An 18,463-nucleotide genomic window follows, 5' to 3' on the forward strand; every position below is an offset into this window, starting at 1 on the left:
GAAGTGGTAATGTTGCTTTAGCTTTAAATTGCTTTTCTTTTTTGTATCTGTGTAATACAAATTATTTTCTTAATTTCTATATTTAGTACTGTTATGGCTTACTGCCCTGAAACATAGCCCACAAGGATCCAATGATGTTAAATATCGGTTAATCAGCAAATCAATAAACTAAGCTGCTATGTAATTAATGTCCTAATACTCCTGCTCTGTTAAACGAAAGGTTATCACAAAAAAGTATTCATGGTACGCCATTTTCTTTCTCATAGATTCATAGGTGCATACTAGGCTATCTGCCCTAGGGCATTTATAAGCCTAGCCAGAGTGTGTTTGGCTTTCGCCACCCATTTTAAATTAATTTTGCTATGTCCTTTTTCGAGGTTAGTATACTGTGCCTCTGTCTAACAGTGACACAGAAGTGACATTCTGTTACAAATACTAGAGCACTCTCAAACTGTAGCATTGGCATGTCTTCTCCTGCTTTATCCACACTATCCTCAGATTTGTATCTTTTACACCCTCCTGTCTCCTCATTACTTCCTTTAACCTGTCTTTGTCTCATTCTACTAGATTCATCCTCTCTTTTTTTCTCTCTCTCTCTTCAGAGCACACTCAAGCAAATCTGCAGTCTGCGGCTACCACTCCACCCATACAGCATAAGAAGGAATCAGTACTGCAAACTAAACAAGGATACACATTCTGAGCCTCAAGAGCAGGGTCAGTCCACCCACGCATTCTACTTGTATGTTTTATGAGAGTGAAGCTATTACATTAGCAGTATTTCTTAGTACTTCTCAGCGTGCTAATAAAACTGACTGTTGTAGCCTTGTGTCCTCCCCTCCCCCCAGCTAGTGCAGTAATCCTAACTGTCCAATAGACAGTATACATTTAATTCAGATCCCTGTGACTAAATTAACCATCAAGCAGCCCTCTCAGAGATTTCTGCCTTAGTTTGTATCACTTAGAGGCCCACCTGTTTATTTGCATCTCTATACATTCCCCTTCAGTGCTAATATATCTCCCTACTCTAATCTGTGCACAAACAGGTTACTAATCAGCAAGTCAATGTGAAGACACACTCCCAACCTTAATAAACTTTGCTGTCTCTTCTCTCCTTCACTTTACAGGTAGTTTGAATTATTACTTAGCCCCTCTGAGGCCTTCACTGATTTCCACTGATTGCCTCTCTGGTTTCTTTGCATTCCACCTGGTTTACACCGCTTGTGCTATCTCCCTCCCCCAATACTAAGTCTATATTAGAATCCTGCTGAGCATGGAGCCATCTTTAAATTTCTAGTCTCCCACCAGGACACAAGTGCTCTTCAGCAATTGCATTCTGCGTGCTGGTAAGCCATTAGACCTCAGGAATTCGTTTAAAGTGTTCAGATTTGTAAAGTAATACTTAACTTTTTACTCTTGGTGGGCTCTGCCCCACTCTGTTCACCCTCGCTAACGCTCAGGCTGTCTCCGCTCCCCTACCCTGCCCCTATTACCTCCCGCCCCCACTACTTCTACATTTATAGTAATCATAGCCACACCCATAGCTCACCCTCACATCACCTCCACCAATCACAGCTCCTCAAGTCAGATCACATTATACCACACCAACTTGCTCCACACAAAATACTCCCAATCACTCTCATTTCCACTAGGCATTTTTACATCACCCATACTACTTACCCATCCACATATAGAGCAACCCTATAATTCCTATTCAGACCCCCACCTAGAACCAACTTAAACTTTATAACCATGATTATCACACAATTAAGTCTAGTCTGTTTTCTCATAATTCTTTATAACACCAGAAGTTATCACTCTAGCAATATCCCTAAACTTAGTAGCATGACACTACATTATGCACTCTCATATACAGACACCGCACATTATAATAATATATGCCCGCAATTGTTCAAGAACTACATAACGGACCATTTCAGAACTAAACACATATGCTCTCATTCCTACTCCAAAAAAACACAATACTTTCTGACACTCCTCACCAAACTCCAACATCTGTATCACAATTTTAACACCAGGCTCACAATAAGTGGGGATATCCACCCCAACCCAAGCCCAAATCCATCCTGTCCAACACAAACTGCTCCAACACAAATGTCAGAACATAACACCCCCACTATCTTCATCCCTGGGTAAATCAACAACAGCAGTAAAACCAACCATATTTTAATGCTAAATATAATGCTAAATATTAATATTAGAAGTATCAAAAATAAAATACCCGAACTCCAGGCCACAATACCACACTACTCCCCAGAAATAGTTGCTTTAACAGAAACCTGGCTAAATAAAAACATAGCTAACTCAGAAGTTCTCTCTACCGGCTACAATATCATTAGACAAGACAGACCACTTCGTAAATGGGAGGAACTGCCTTACTGTATAATTCCAACTTAACTGTACATCAATTACCAAACTCCTACCCCTCCTCCAATAATTGGGACATACTTATCTCACAACTTCAACTTCACCCTAAAAAGGTCATCACCACAATTGTGATCTATATTCCACCTGGTAATACACCTGCTAGCCTTGAAGACTTCTTATCCTGGTGTTCTTCCACATACTCACAAGAAACCCTTATTCTGGGGGATTTCAACATAGATTGGTTCACCTGCATATCAGAACCACCAAGTAATCTAATAAATCTCGATGGCTAACAGCAGCTAATCCAAATTCCAACTAGATGTGATAAAAAATCTAAAAGGGAATCTATCCTTGACTGGATCCGAACTAACAACCCCACATTGTACCCCCACGCAGGCAGCCTCCCAGACACCTTAAGTGACCACAACATAATATACTTTATACGCAGTAGAACAAGCATATGCAAAACCACTAACTGTATATCCACTAGAAACACAAAAAAATTCACTCCTGAGGTCCTCAACACTTTACTCTGTAACTGTGATTGGACCCCCCCTAAAAACCCTCCCACTTGACCAGGCTGTAGTATATCTCAACTAAACATTTCTACAAGACCTAGACACTGTTGCTCCATTGCACAAAATCAAGGTTAGAACCTCTACAAACCCCTGGCTCAGTAAAGAAACCAAACAAATCCTCAAGTCCAGAGACACTGCCTGGCTTTACTATTAAAAAAAACAAAGAAACACAAAGCCTATCTAAGTACCAAGAACTGCGCAACCGTGCAAAAAAATGCATTAGGCTGGACAAAAATCCTACTACATGACATTAAAACTAAATACCAACACAACCCCCAAACATTTTGGAAAATGTAAACCAGCTACTAAAATCCACCCAAAAGGCTACCCCCAAACCAACCACCCCTGACACTAATGTTCCCATCGAAACACAATTCAACTCCCACTTTGTGAACTCAATTCTATCCTTAGTATCACAGGACAGTTCCTTCCTCACTATCCCCCCAACACAAATAACACTAATACAAGCTTTACCCTCAAAACAGTTTCCACCACTTCAATCAAAAGCATGCTCTCCAAACTAAAAACCCCATCAACAGCAGCCAACCTACTCCCCAGCTATTTCTTGAAACTCACAGCAGATGCTATTGCTATCCCAGTCTCCACTCTCATAAACAGATCAATGGTCAATTGTTGAAAACTATGTGCCCAAACTCTGGAAAATATTCTATGTTACACCCATACATAAAGGCGGGACCTCCACTGAACTGAATAATTACAGACCCATTGCTTTACTCTCCCCCCCTGGCCAAAATCCTAGAAAATGCATCCATACCCAGATGCTAAAATATCTCCTAGACAGCAACATCCTGTCACCTACTCAGCATGGTTTCAGACCTGCCCATAGTACCACTACAGCCCTCCTCTGATTCACAGACACAGTAAACCATCTCAAAAATGAAGGCCTGCAAGTGTCAACTCTTTTTCTGGATATGTCCAAATCATTTGACACAGTCTCACACCAAATCCTGCTAAACAAACTAAACCAATATCAGCTATCAAATTCCACTCTTACCTGGTTCCAAAGCTACTTAACTGACAGGTACCAAGCTGTGAAGTGGGAAAATTCTCTCTCTCCTTAGCTGCCCATAACTATAGGAGTCTCACAGAGTTCTATCTTAGGATCACTACTATTCACAATCTTCACAAATTACCTCCATACCTCCACACAGCATGCATCTATCATTCAGTATGCAGATGACACTACCTTAATCAGTACTGCACAAAACATTCCCACCCTCCTGCAAACAACTCAACTAGCATTCTCTGACATTGAAAACTACCTTACCAAAGCCCAACTTATCCTCAATCCAAAGAAAACTCAGCTTATGATTATAACCAGTTCTAACAAAAACACTGATAACAGTCAATTCACTATCTACTCCACAAATGCTACTCCAATCGCTCCAGTGGCACAGGCTAAGCATATTGGGACTAACCATAGACTCCCACCTAAAATTTGATAGTCATCTCAACTTAACTATTAAAAAAGTACATACCAAACTGGGATCACTCTACCATATCAAACCATTTCTTACCAATAACACAAGATCAGCCATTGGTCGCTCCCAACTTCTATCCACCCTACTCTATGCATCTCCCATTCTGACTAATCTCAACAAAACTGAACTAAGCTATAACAGAATTGCCTGCTTTGCTGCAAATTGCTCATATAGAACTCATCACTGTACTGCTTTGAGACAGCTTCCCTGGCTTGAACTGCCCACCCTCCTAACCTACAATCAGCTCTTCCTCTGTCATTCTATCTATTACCTCCCCAATAAGTGTCCTGCCCTCAAAAACCTAGTACAACATCACTCAGCCAAAAGGTCTCTTAGATCATTAAGCAAACTACTACTAGAAGTCACCAACAACTACAATAGTTTTGGAGATGCACTATATAGTAGTTCAGTGGCTAAAAAATTGAAGTCTCTCCCCACTAGCATACAAAACACATCATCCAAAGCCGCCTTTAAAGACCTCATCAGGCAAAATCTCAAGCAAAGATGGCAGTGCCATGATTGCTCCCCAGGTTAGTGAAAGCAGATAAGGTACACATACTAAACCTAGATTATTTGATAATGGTTTTCAATCTTACTCACAAATACTGGCTAATCTGCAATCTATGTACTGTAACTGTGTACTATATATGTATTCTACCTATGTTCCAAATTTCAGCTGTACACCACAAATCTATTAATTACCTTTATTTTTAAAATTTTTTTTTTTGTTTGTTCTCTCCACTGTAACTGTTGATGTGCTGCATACCACTGTAAAAACCTGTCTTTTGTAATTTGTGTGTATACTGATCATGTCTAAATAACTAAATGTATCTGTAATTTTTCTATGTGGAGCTTTTCTCACCGGGCCTCTGCTGAAAAAGGGCCTTTTCGGCTCAGTCAGACACCCCTGGTTAACAAATGTAAAATAAAATAAAATAAATAAATAAAATAAATCTAACAATATTTCCATTTGCTGTCTATTGTTACAGAAGATTTATTTCACAGTTGTCGTTATTGTTCAGAACCACTGTGGTAGCAAGGCATTTACCAAGTCAGACTATTATTATTTTTGTTAATAACATTTTAGCAAACTGTAGCATCAGTAATTTTTACCAAAATATGGCCTTGTCTCATCCTGATTGTGTATGTTGTTAAATTTACATTCCTTGCTGACTGGATGGTGCATTATCTGTTCTTCTGTAAAGGTTTGCAACATGAAAAGAAGACAGGTTTAGCCTATAGTTATTAAACTAAAGTACAGATAAACTAAACCAGCTACAGTATTCCACTCAGGTGGTGTTTTTTTCAAATACAACACCATAAATCATCAAATAAACAACTACTTATTTCGGTTTAAGAAAAAAAATAAGAACATAAAGATAAACATGGCCAGGATTCAAGGATAAAAACCACAATAGTTTTAGGATTCAGCAACCAAAGGTACTTTTGTTAAACTGCAATATTTTCAGTACAGTCCATCAAATTAATGGTTTAGAGGGTCAGAATAGTACGAAGAGGATGCCACAATGCAATTATGCCCTTTTTAACTGGCAATAGCAACTGCAGAATTAGCATGCAAAGTGGGGTGATATGGTAGCATCCTCCTCTGCATAAATAACAGGAGTGTCACAATTTACAATATGCACAATGAGTCAAATGTATTTAAGGCAAATCATCATTTGGGCAATTTTGTTCAAAGTTCACTGGGTCCTGTTTTGACTAATATGACTCCATGTTTCATATGTTATAGGAGAAATGGAAACAGTATTAATTGTTCCATAACGGTGCCCCAGTGCATCACAAAACTTTATCAGTTTAATTTCTTCAAGTCTTTTGGGTTTTTAATTCCATGACAGGAATGTACCTCATTCCTAAGTCAAAGTATGATTAAAGTTTGTGAAATTAGTATTGTTTCAGTCTTTGCTGTTAGCCAAAGTGGTCTTCGTAGCACCCACAATGTGCCCAGAATTGACTCGTTCTGCAATTTATATGGAGTTTCATGTATTAGCAGCTTATCTGAATATGTCTGTAAATTCCATTTTATGAGACACATTGCTCCTTCTGCTATTGGACCAGTCTGGGTATCCTTTTTCTACATTGTCCCCATTTCTGCTGCAAATCCTGGTATTTTATGACTTTATGTCTCTCTCTGTACATAAGACACTGTAGCCACTGGGTGTAGCAATTTCAATGATCAATGCTACTTTTTCTTTTCATGAACTACTATATCTGGTTTTCTCACATCTATTTTTTGACCTGCTGGTAATGGATGATCCCATGTAATATAAACGTCATCATTCTCTATAATGCTTTATGGCGCATGATTTCAATGCTTTTCAGCTCTTTCAATATAGTAATGTTTGTACAATCCCCAGTACAACAGTCTCGCCACATTATTGTGACTTTCAGTATACAAGCCCTCTCTGCCGTTATTATATCACACCCAGCAACAATATGTGAGACTGTTTCCAATTCTGTTTACAGAGCCTGCATTTGGTTCTCCTGCATGTTCAATGGACTTTGTAAACCAACGTGTATGCAGTCCACTATCCCCGGCCGCTAATATTAATCTTTCATTTTTGGTTTAAATTCAAAGCTCCTTACCAATTCCTATGTCAGATCCTGACTGACATGAGGTTGCTTCAGGAGTTTTCTGTACTTGCAGGTATATTTATGCCTTTTCCACGTTTCTTGCCTTCTCATCTGATCCCTTTCCTTATATTCTTTCTTTTGCTTTTTGGTACATTCATTTGCTGCCGGATTTTTGTCTACGTTTGGCTTGATTTCTATTCCCAGTTGACACTGACATGCTTCTGTTAAACTAAGCAGAAAAGTCACCTTAGACTTATTCTACTGACATTTTAAAACTGTTTTGCAGCCCTACAGTTATAGATCTATACATGTAATCAATTTTGAGGAGGCTCATACCTCCTTCAGAATAATCTTGGTATATGCTGGTTATTATGTTATTTGATAAGCATGAAGCATTTTTCTTGTTTGCTGCCCAACTAATTCCAATAACCAATCTTGAAATTGGTCAGTTCTGAAACAATTACCACTTGAAGAAGCAGTAAATTACTTTAATACCAAATTCCTATCCATCTTTGACACCCATGCACCAGCACGGACTATTAGAACCAAAACAAAAGTTGCTCCTTGGCTCTCAAAAGAAACCAGACATAAAATGTTACTTAGAAATAGGGCTTGGGCCACTTTGAGGACCACAAAAAACCCCATAGATCAACTTAGATACAGACAGCTAAGAAATGAAACAAAAAAATCCACCACATTAGACAAGAAAAACTATTACTGTCATCTACAAGAAAAACACCAAAACAAGCCACAAAAGTTTTGGGTAGGTATAAACAAACTCCTTAGTCCAGGACAGTCCTCCACTCCTACTGCCTTGGATTCTAACCAAACCCCACCAGCAGAATTTGCCAATACCTTTAACAGCTTCTTTACAACAACCATCCAGAACCTAACTAACCAATTATCCCCTGGATGCCCATATTCTCCGGCCACTATACCCTGCTCCAAATTCCCCTCTAACTTCAAGCCAGTTTGCACATCTTTGGTCCAAAAAATACTTAAAAAACGAAAGCCTACCACCCTGTCAGCTGATCTCCTTCCTGCAGAGTATCTACAAAAAGCTGCAGATGCCATAGCATACGCCATTACTATCCTGATCAATAGAACTACAACTGAAGTGTCCATTCCCTCCGTCTGGAGGATATCCCATGTCATCCCACTCCATAAAGGGGGCAGCTCTACTGAACTTTCTGACTATAGACCCATAGTTATTCTGTCACCCTTGGCTAAAATTATGGAAAAATGCATCCACAATCAACTCCTGAACTATCATATCCATAATAATCTTCTAGCCAACACCCAACATGGCTTTAGACCATTGCATAGCACAACCTCAGCCCTCCTGTCCTTCTCTAACGTCATTAACCAACACCAAAACAATAATACACTTTCCTCTGCCATCTTTGTCAATCTTTCAAAAGCCTTTGATATGGTAAACCACTAAATACTCATTAACACTTTGAAATCCATCTCCCTAGAGGACCAGGCCATCCAATGGTTTCAAGCATTTCTCAGTGGTAGACAACAGGCTGTCCTATGGCAGAGCAAACTATCCAGCCTTTTACCCATCACCCTCAGAGTACCCCAAGGCTCCATACTAGGTCCACTATTATTTTCCATTTTCATCAATGATTTGTATAAGGTCATCCCAAATGCAACATACATTCAATATGCGGATGACTCCACTTTAGTATGCTCCAACACTTCACCTACAAAGTTGCAGATTCTATCCCAAAATACTTTTAACGCTGTTGAAAATTGGCTCCTTTAACTGTCGTCTCATGTTAAATACTAATAAAACCAAACTGCTGCTTTTCTCCTCCAATCACAAGCCTGCCCCTATAACCTTTACATTAAAATCCAACAACAGCACCATTATTTCCCCAGATCCCTCAACCAAACTGTTAGGAGTTAAAATAGATAATAACCTTAAGTTTTACCTGCATATCAATAAAACTATTAAAACAGTTAATAAAAAACTTGGCTCACTATATAGGATCAAGCCCTTCCTAAAGCCATTAAACAGAACTGTAATTGCTCATACACGTCTACTCAAAACCCTCCCCTATGCTTCCCGTTTATTTACAAACCTCAGCAAAACTGATCTTAATAATCTGTCTAGCAGCTACAATCACATTGCTAGATTTGCTATCAATGCAGCCTACAGAACTCATCACTGTCATAACCTAAATCTGCTAGGATGGCTTGAACTGCCTAACCTACCTCAGGTTAACCAACTAATAGTTGCACACAAGATCCTGTACCAATCAGATAATACACCTGTACTCATAGCCGGCCTTAGGCATAGGCCAACTAGGCGGCTGCCTAGGGTGCCGCTTTAGTAGGGGCACTTTTCCAGTATTTATGTGGTGTAGGTAGACCAGGATGGGGGCACTGGGTGGTGTGGTGGGGGGCGTTGTGGTGCCCTTTTGCCTAGGGCACCAGTTGACTTAAGGCCGCTAACCTCATCACCCCTACAGTAACCTTAGGTTACTTTGTTCATCTGGAAGACTACTAGTTCAAACTCTCAAATCCAACAACACAGCCAGTAAATCTATATTTGCTAACTCTGTTGGCAAAACTTGGAATTCTCTTCCTGCTAATCTTACATCTAAACTCTCTCTACCTCAATTCAAGAAGTCTGATTCAGTACTTTAAAAAAACAATGGCTATGTCCTTGTCCTAATCCAGACTAACTCTAACCATCACTCATGTGCACATGGAGGACTTCTGCCTACACTTTATTGTTTCTTAACTTATAAATCCTATGATCTCCTTGGATCTACTACCAGGTATAGCCTACTAGGCATTCAATACCCTATCATTCTTAAAAACACTGTCTAGAATTTTCCATCTGAGTAAAAATGTAATAATTTGTTTGTGTATCTGTTTTTGTGTTTATTTACATCTGTGAAAAAATCCTTTTATTTGTGTTTTATTTTGTGTTTTAAACTGTAAAAATGTAACAGTTTATTGAATGTCTTTTTGGAGCTTTTTTCCCTGGGCCTCTGCTGAAAATGGACATGTATCCAGTCATACTATCCCGGTAAACAAATGTAAAATAAATAAATAATTCATTACCTTTTGGGGCCAGTCATTCATCCCAAAACTGTAAGTTAGAACAGGAAGAGTAAATTTGCTTATAGATGGACTTTGTTCTTAGATGTCAAAGCTGTTTTCAGTATTAATTCTAGCCTTCTAAAATATTCCTTACTAAGTTCTATTCACATTTGTTCATGTTTTATTGTCGATCCTTCATCAGTTCCCAAATAGTTATATACTCCCTCCTGATCACGTTCCTTTATGTCACATTCCTCTCCCAGACTGATATTTTCTTGGTACTGCAGCTTTCCTGCTTTAAAGGTTGTTTTACCACATTTATCAAAACCAAATGACAGTTTTATAGCATCTGAGAAAGTTTTGACTACTTTCAGTTGTCATTTTAGCTCTTCATCTGATGAACTATACAGTTTTAAATCATCCACAATGAAGATGAGAAGTCTTTACACTTTGTTGTTTCCTGGGTGCCAAATTGTAGCAATGACCCAATCTGTTAAGTAGACAGCTTAATGGGTTAAGGGCAAAACAAAAGAGCGGCGGTGACAAAGATTCACCCTGAAATATCTCCCTTTGACTTTTTAACCCTGGGATAATAATTTGTCCTTTATTGTGGCTTAACTGCAAAGTGGTTGGCCACTGTTTCATGGTCACTGTAATGTAATTGATCGTTGTAGGGTGTATCTTATACATCTGTAAACACTCCTTTATCCATGAATATGGGATGTTGTCAAATGCTTTTTTATAATCTATCCATGCCATACTTAGATTCTTCCTCTTTTTACAATTATCTATTATGACTTTATTTAACAACAGATGATCCTTTACTCCATATGACTTTCTTTTGTTACCCTTTTGTTCTATTGCCATGACTGAGTTTTCTTCTAAATGTCTATAAACTCTGTCTGCATCAGTTCCAGTATATAGTTTATACAATGTTGGAAGGCAAGTTATTGGTATATTCAGTTTTTAGGATAGCTTGCAGGTCCACTCCTAAGGAAGAGTATTGTTTTTCCTGTTGTTAACCAGGTTGGTGTCAGTTCAGGATGTGCATATAAGTAGTTCTTACTCAGGGCTAAATCTTCATGTAAAGATGTTAATACTTTAGCCAAAGGTTAGGCACTGAATCTGGCCCTGGGGTTTTTCAAGTCATTAGCTTTTCTTAATCTTGTTTCAGTTTCTCTGGCCGTTACTTCATCCCATTTCAAGGCTGTACATTTGCACTTCTTACTGTTTCTTTTATTTCTTCTCTCCATTCAGCACCTATTTATGTTCCACAGGGTCTTCATAGATATTTCTCTAAAATGTGCCTATTTCTTAGATTCATAAATTTATATACTGTTACTAGTCTAATTACCCAGGGGGGCATTCTAAGCCCCGCCAAGCTTCCCCAAAAGAATAATGATGCCCTGCATCCAAACGGGACACTGAGGGCCAGGCATTTATAAGGTGCCTGTGTCCAAAAGGGATATGGGTGCCAGGCCTGGTGTAAATTTCCTGTTATCTATCCACTGGTCTAGGTTGTGCTTAAACTAGGTAAAGACAAACACAGCTTCATGTGGATGAGAAGCCTGTTCCATAGGAGGGGCAGTCTCAGAGACAGATATCTGTCTCTCCAACATGTTCTGTTTAAGTCACAGACAAAATTCAGGTCCCTAGACCTTGTATTTATGGAACTGTTTGACTTACAAATATTCAGGGAATTCATAAGTGTGGGGTTTGTGAATGCCTAGTAAGTCAGGCATAGATCACCCCTCAGCAATCTATAGGAGACTGAGTAGAGGGAAAGGACTTTAAGGTGCTCTGCATAAGGCAGGTTAGTTACACCTTGTATTCCTTTTGTAAGGAACCTCTGAGATCACTATAGTTGCTACATACGTCTGGTCACGTACATACCGAGAGAGAATTCTACTCTTTGATTTGTCTGATAGGGCTGGAGTACAGGGGGATAATAATCTGTTTGGACCTAGATGCCATGCCGTTACTTATAAGTTGCACAACATAAAAGAATTTCTCACCACTGTGGCCATATAGTGGTCGGAGGTAAAGCTACTGTCTACATGGTATCCAGATCCATGACCACTGAGTCAACTCTTAAGGGTGTATTATCTACATGGTAATTAGCCGGGATAGTTGACATCCCAAAGGGTACAATTATGCATTTCTTAGCATTTAAGACCATGGCTTTGGCACCATTTGCTAGTCAGAGAAATGTCTTCTTGAAGAATGCTAGTGTCTGCAAGGGAATTGATGATAACCCCCAGTTTGCGGTCATCTGCAGACTTAGTCAGCCATAAACCTTCATCATTTGCTTCCACTTCAGAATAATAGATGACAAAAAGAAGAGATCCCAGTACCAAGCCCTGGGGGACTCCTCTAATGACTGGTCGTTTGGTGGAGGTGACCTCATCTATTTTGACCTCCTAGGTCCTATCAGTGAGCCAGTTGGCTATCCAGCAGGTGATAAAAGGGTTTATACCTAAATTAGCGAACTTGTCTATAATGTCTGAGTTGTTGTTGTGTTTTTTGGCCTTTTCCCGGTTAGGGGTCAACACAGCGGAACTCCAGTCCGCTAATGATTGGCAGCAGATTTTTACATACCGAGTTGCCGGCCCTGATGGACAACCTTCAATGAAGGTACGCCCATTCACGCATGTCTCCTACACAGAAGATGCTCTAGCTGAGAATCGAACCGGACAGTGTCTTACTGTGAGGCAACAACGCTACCGCAGCACCACCACTAATGTCTGAGTGGGGTATTAAATCAAAAGCTGTGGCCAGGTCAAGGTAAGCTGTGTGCAAAGTCTTCTGTTTTAGTAGTATTTCTATTGCTTTTGTTTTGTTTCCTAATTCCCTATAAAACATTTTTTGGATCATCAATAAATTGCTTATTTTGTACTTTTCCTTTATATTTATCTGCATATCTTCTAAATCTCTGCCTGTGCTAATGTCGTTAGTTTATTATTTGCATCAGTGTATCATAGATCCTGTTCTGTTCTAATACTGCATGTTGCTTCTATCACGTCTACCTTTCTGAGCATTTTTGTTGATCTGTTCCCTCTACTATACTCTTCTAGCAGTGATACTTCATGACTTAATTGCGTTATAGTTTTCTCTGCTCTATATTTCCGTGATGGATTTGATTTCTTCCCTTCCTTTCCCTTATTGCCTTGTATGGTGAGACTTTATCTGTTATTAATTTAGTAGCACATCAATATATCCCACTTACTTCTGTTATATGGCATGAATTTCTATGGACTTGATTACCGTCTTCATTTGTTTTATCAAACTTCTAACATTTTGGGTCTTACTGACTTTCTGTAATATATTTCTTTAATTGATCTTAATATATTTATCCATCTCTGTTAAATTAAGCAGCTCTTCCCTTAGATTATTTTCTTCTAAACTGACAGCACATTCTTTATTTTCCATTTCCTGTGGGCATTCTACAGAAAGTTCCAAAACATCTTCCTGTGCCATATTTTCTTCAGCTGTATCCTGTGTCATCTGTTGCTTTTTCATATGGGAACTCACTGGCCTATCACCCCACAACACTGACTGCGTCAGAGCTGCCACTGTTTCCTGCTCCTTCCCCTGCTGTGCAACTCAAACTGAACTTTTGCACTGGTCTCCTACTGAAGGCACTAGAGCAGTGATAGTGAACCTATGACACACGTGTCAAAGGTGACACACCAGCATAACACCTGAGTTATCAAAGAAACTGGTTTTGCATTCACTGCTCATGTGAAGTGCATTGAATTATTTTGTGTCAGAAGCCAGTTTAACAACACTGCTACAGAGGTAACGAAGTTATTAACCTCAGACTATTTATTTTCAATATTGATTCAATATGCTGTTGATTCCACCGTGATCTGCACTGCTCAGTCACTACCAGAACTACTGTCAAAAACTCAACAGTCCTTTACTGCAGTTGAATCCTGGCTAAGAAATGCCCGACTCTTTCTTAATCCAAAGAAGACAAAACTAGTACTGTTTCATCCCCAGAACACCTCCCTTGTCACTGATCACTTCAACATCCTTGCATCTGACAACACTGCCATATAAATAGTGCAGGAAACCAAACTTCTAGGTGTTATCATTGACAGACTTTCATTTGACCCCCATATACAGCAAAATATAACAAAAACTCATCAAAAAATGGGACTCTTATATAGAAACAATCTGATGTTGTGAATCTTTATTCATTCTTTACTGTTAGGACATCGGTTCCGTCCTCGGAACTGATACGGCCATTTCCCAGCTCACACAAGTCAAAAACTCTCAGCTAAGAACCTACCCACAATGCCCCACTCCTAGATACTCCAGATCACGTTTGTCACATTCCTAGTCAGACGTGTTAGCCATCTCTCTCAAAGCTAAGTAGTATTTTGTTGTTTTTTATGACAGTTTTTCTTCTGAATTACAACATTTTTAGTCAAGTTCGTTTTTTATCACTGTTTTTTATCACTGTCGCCTATAACCTAGGCCTATATCCTACCCTTTTTCTTGGTAATTTAATTTTCTATCCTTTTTGACTGCCCTCTCTCCTGTCTTTGACAGGCCCCCTTTTACTAGTGGTACTCCTTAACATAACTCCACTGGTATTTCTTCCTTAATTTTTCTACAGGATAGCATTGTTTTTCCTTACCATGTCAGACAAAGCTAAGTTGGGTTTTAAACACTGTGATAAGTGTGGACGTAAGATGCCTAACTCAGATACACATGTCCGTTGTGTCTACTGTTTGGGCGTGGATCATTTTAAAGCTGATTGTGACATTTGTGCTAGTTCTACTAATCGGACACTAGCAGAATGTAAGAATAAACTCATTTTAAATGGTTTACTCAAGACACCTTTCTCGGAGGCTCTATCTGGGTCGGAGGTCTCACCCCCTCCTAAGACCAAAAAATATAAGATAAAACAGAGTCACTCAGTTCCTGCATCTCCGTCAGTTACAGATCCGAGTCGGCTCCATGCTTCACCGGCGTCCTCGGTACAGACCTCTTCAGCACCAGGATCTGTGTCTTCTCCCTCGGTGTCAACCATGGTATTCACTCCTATCTCAGTTCCAAACACACCACTGACTTAGGTGCCATCTTTGGCTCCTATATCGGCTCCAATGACTGTTCATGCCTTGGCTCCATCCCTGTCCACGGTGCTGACAGTTTCCTCGGCTCCATGGGCTCCGATGACTGTACATACCTCGGCACCATCCCCATCCATGGTGCCAACAGTTTCCTCAGCTCCATGGGTTCCAGTGACTGTACATGCCTCGGCACAATCCCCGTTCATGGTGCTGACAGCTTCTTCGGCTCCATGGGCTCCAATAACTGTACATGCCTTGGCACCATCCCTGGCCACTGTGCAGACAGTTTCTTCAGCTCCATCGGCTACAAAATTTGATTACCTGCCGAGGACAAGATATTCTCCTACTTATAACCCTTTCTTGGGGCAGAGGTTTTGCCCCTTTCTTGAAAGACCTGATTCCCCTTCTGCAGCCTCGTTAGATCCACTAGGAGTTTTCCTGAGCTAGACCTAATGCGGGTTGTGGACCAGCTTCTGTTAGCTAGGGGATTGCCCATTCCAGCTAGATCTTCTGTTCCTCCTGGCTCAGAATCTTTTATCTCATCTTCCCCTGCTTATCCTTCCCCAGCACCCGCTTCGGTACATACTGTCTCGGCTCCGACAGCAGTGCTTCCCCTGTCGGTACCGAACACCCTTGCAGCATCGGCTACGATGGAGCTGATGCTTTCTCGGAGCGGTGCTTGGACTGTCTGTACCTTGGTACCTAACCTGGCACCTATTTTCTCACTGGCACTGTCTATGTCCACGGTTCTGATGGCTTCCAGTTCTCTCATAACCCCACAACTGGAAGTGGGCTCGGGTGCGCCTGCTGTACAGGTAGTGGATTGGGCCCTTCACTCCGAAGGCTCACAACCAGCTCCTAGGGCACCAGAATCAGAACCCCCTGTGAAGGGAACCCCTTCTTTGGAGTCCTCCTCAGAAGATCCCACTGGAGAGCCACCCCGGAAGAAATGGTGCAAGAGGAAGCACCTTGACTCCCTGGAAGAATCAATCACAGAAGACACTGATTGTGATGAAGGGGAAGGGTCCCCTCATTCTCCCCCAGACAACATCTCATTCAGAGACATTCTCGAAATCCTCAAACAGAGGGGGGGGGGGATGGAAGTCTTCTAACCCTTCTTCTGAGGAATCAGTGTTTCTGCAGGCCTTCCGTGCCCAGCCATCTACTTTCTGGGTGAACCCACCAGCAGATGATCTTGTTAAACTAATTGTGCAGCATGCCTGGAAGGCCCTGGACAATGTAGAACCTGTCCCTCGGAGGCCAGACAAAATTTTATCTACACCTGAAGACCAGCCCCACTGGTCCAAGCAACTGACAGTTGATTCTATGATCGTGGTGGCGGCCACCAAGAGGGAACTGGCAGAAGATAGTTCCACTGTCCATCCTCCAAAACAGGGAGTCCCGGACCATGGACAGACTTGGGAAGTGGACCTGTGTTTCAGTGACCTTCGCCATTCGGTCGCTGAATTATTTGGCACGCTTTACTCCCTCCAAAGAGACCTAATTTCTGAAATGTCTTCCTCTTTGGCGGGGGTACTGCCTGATGAGGTGCGTGACACTGTTGCCTCACAGCTAGCTATCCTTGAATTCATATCAAACTCCTCGATGCGTTTGATATTTCACACCGCCGAGGGGGCAGCTCGAACTGCCACATCTGGTTTTGTCATGAGACGTAATGCTTGGTCACAGTTGTCTGATTTCGTAGACCCCTTTAAATCTTCCTTCGTTAATGCAACTGTCGATGACTCTGCACTTTTTGGACCCAAGGTACATGACAGACTTGCACGTAGTGAGAAAGTCAGAAAGACCTTATCTGCTGTAGGCATATGCTTTTCCAACCCCCAGAGGCCCTACTCCAAGAACCAGAAAGGGGGAAAGATATGGTTCAAGAAATCCCAAGGATCCTTTCATGACACTCATGGTGAACAATCCCCCCAGGGCAGAGGGGGCAACTCATATGGAAGATTCCCCTTTCGGGGTAGAGGGGGGTCTGCATAACCAGGGAGCCAGAGATTCTTTCTCTGGCAGACTCTACCAGTGCTCCTGAGCAGCACCCCGATTGCTTTCCTCTGGAAGCAGTCGCAGGGTCATTTTTCTCTGCATCTACCAGCCTGGCATCTTATTACTACTGATGTTTGGGTGCAGAGAATAATTTCCAGAGGCTACCTAATACCATTCAACTTAACTCCCAGACCCATCAAACAAATCCCTGATGTACCACCCAATCAGAGAGAATTAGCAGCCTTAAAAATAGAAAAACTCCTGAGAAAAAGAATCATCCAACCAGTCCCACCAGAACAGACAGGATCCAGGTTTTACTTGAGGTTCTTTTTAGTGCCAAAAAGGCAGGGGACTGGAGACCAATCCTGGATCTCAGCCTACTGAAAAAATTTATCAAACCTCAAAAATTCCAGATGGTCACAGTGCAGTCCATTCTTCCCTTCCTAGAGAGGGACAATTGGATGTGTTCTATAGACCTACAGGATGCGTACTACCACATAAAGATGGATCACCGCTCCCGGAGGTTTCCCTGCTTCTGGCTGGGAACCAATCACTACCAGTTCAGGGCACTGCCATTCGGTCTCTCAACAGCCCCCCGAGTGTTCACCAAATATATGGCAGTTGTGGTAGCCCATCTTCAACTTTAAGGATTCCAGGTGTTTCCTATCTAGGTGACTGGCTCCTTACCACTCTGACCAGGAACATCCTAGTCTGCAGCCTCTCTTACACTCAAGATTTTGCTTACCCCCTGTGTTGGGAAGCCATGAGGATTTGGCACTGGGCGATAGCTTCCAATCGTTTTCTTATAGCAACACGCATTCCTGGGAGTTCCAACCTTATTGTGGACAATCTGAGCAGGAACATCCTGATGCCTCATGAATGGTCCCGCAACCGTGTAATAGCAGCTCGGATCTTCCAACATTGGGACAAGCCTTGCTGCGACCTGTTTGCATCCCCTCTGAATTACAAATGCAGGAGCTATTTTGCCTTGACCCCCCCCTCATGGGGAACCATCGAGGGACGCTCTAATGCACAATTGGCCCCCAGGTCTCCTGTATGCCTTTCCCCCATTTCCCCTCATTCCAAAATTGTATGCCTTTCCCCCATTTCCCCTCATTCCAAAATTTCTCCAGAAAGCTCAGAGGTTGAAAAGCAAAGTGATCCTCATTGCTCCCTACTGGCCACGTCAAGTCTGGTTCCCGTTTCTATGGCCTCATCTGATTCACAGCCCGTGGATCCTGGATCATTCCCAGGACCTATTATC

Source organism: Protopterus annectens, chromosome 17.part0, assembly GCF_019279795.1.
Source record: "Protopterus annectens isolate FY-2018-M chromosome 17.part0, PAN1.0, whole genome shotgun sequence".
Taxonomy (NCBI): Eukaryota; Metazoa; Chordata; order Ceratodontiformes; family Protopteridae; genus Protopterus; species Protopterus annectens.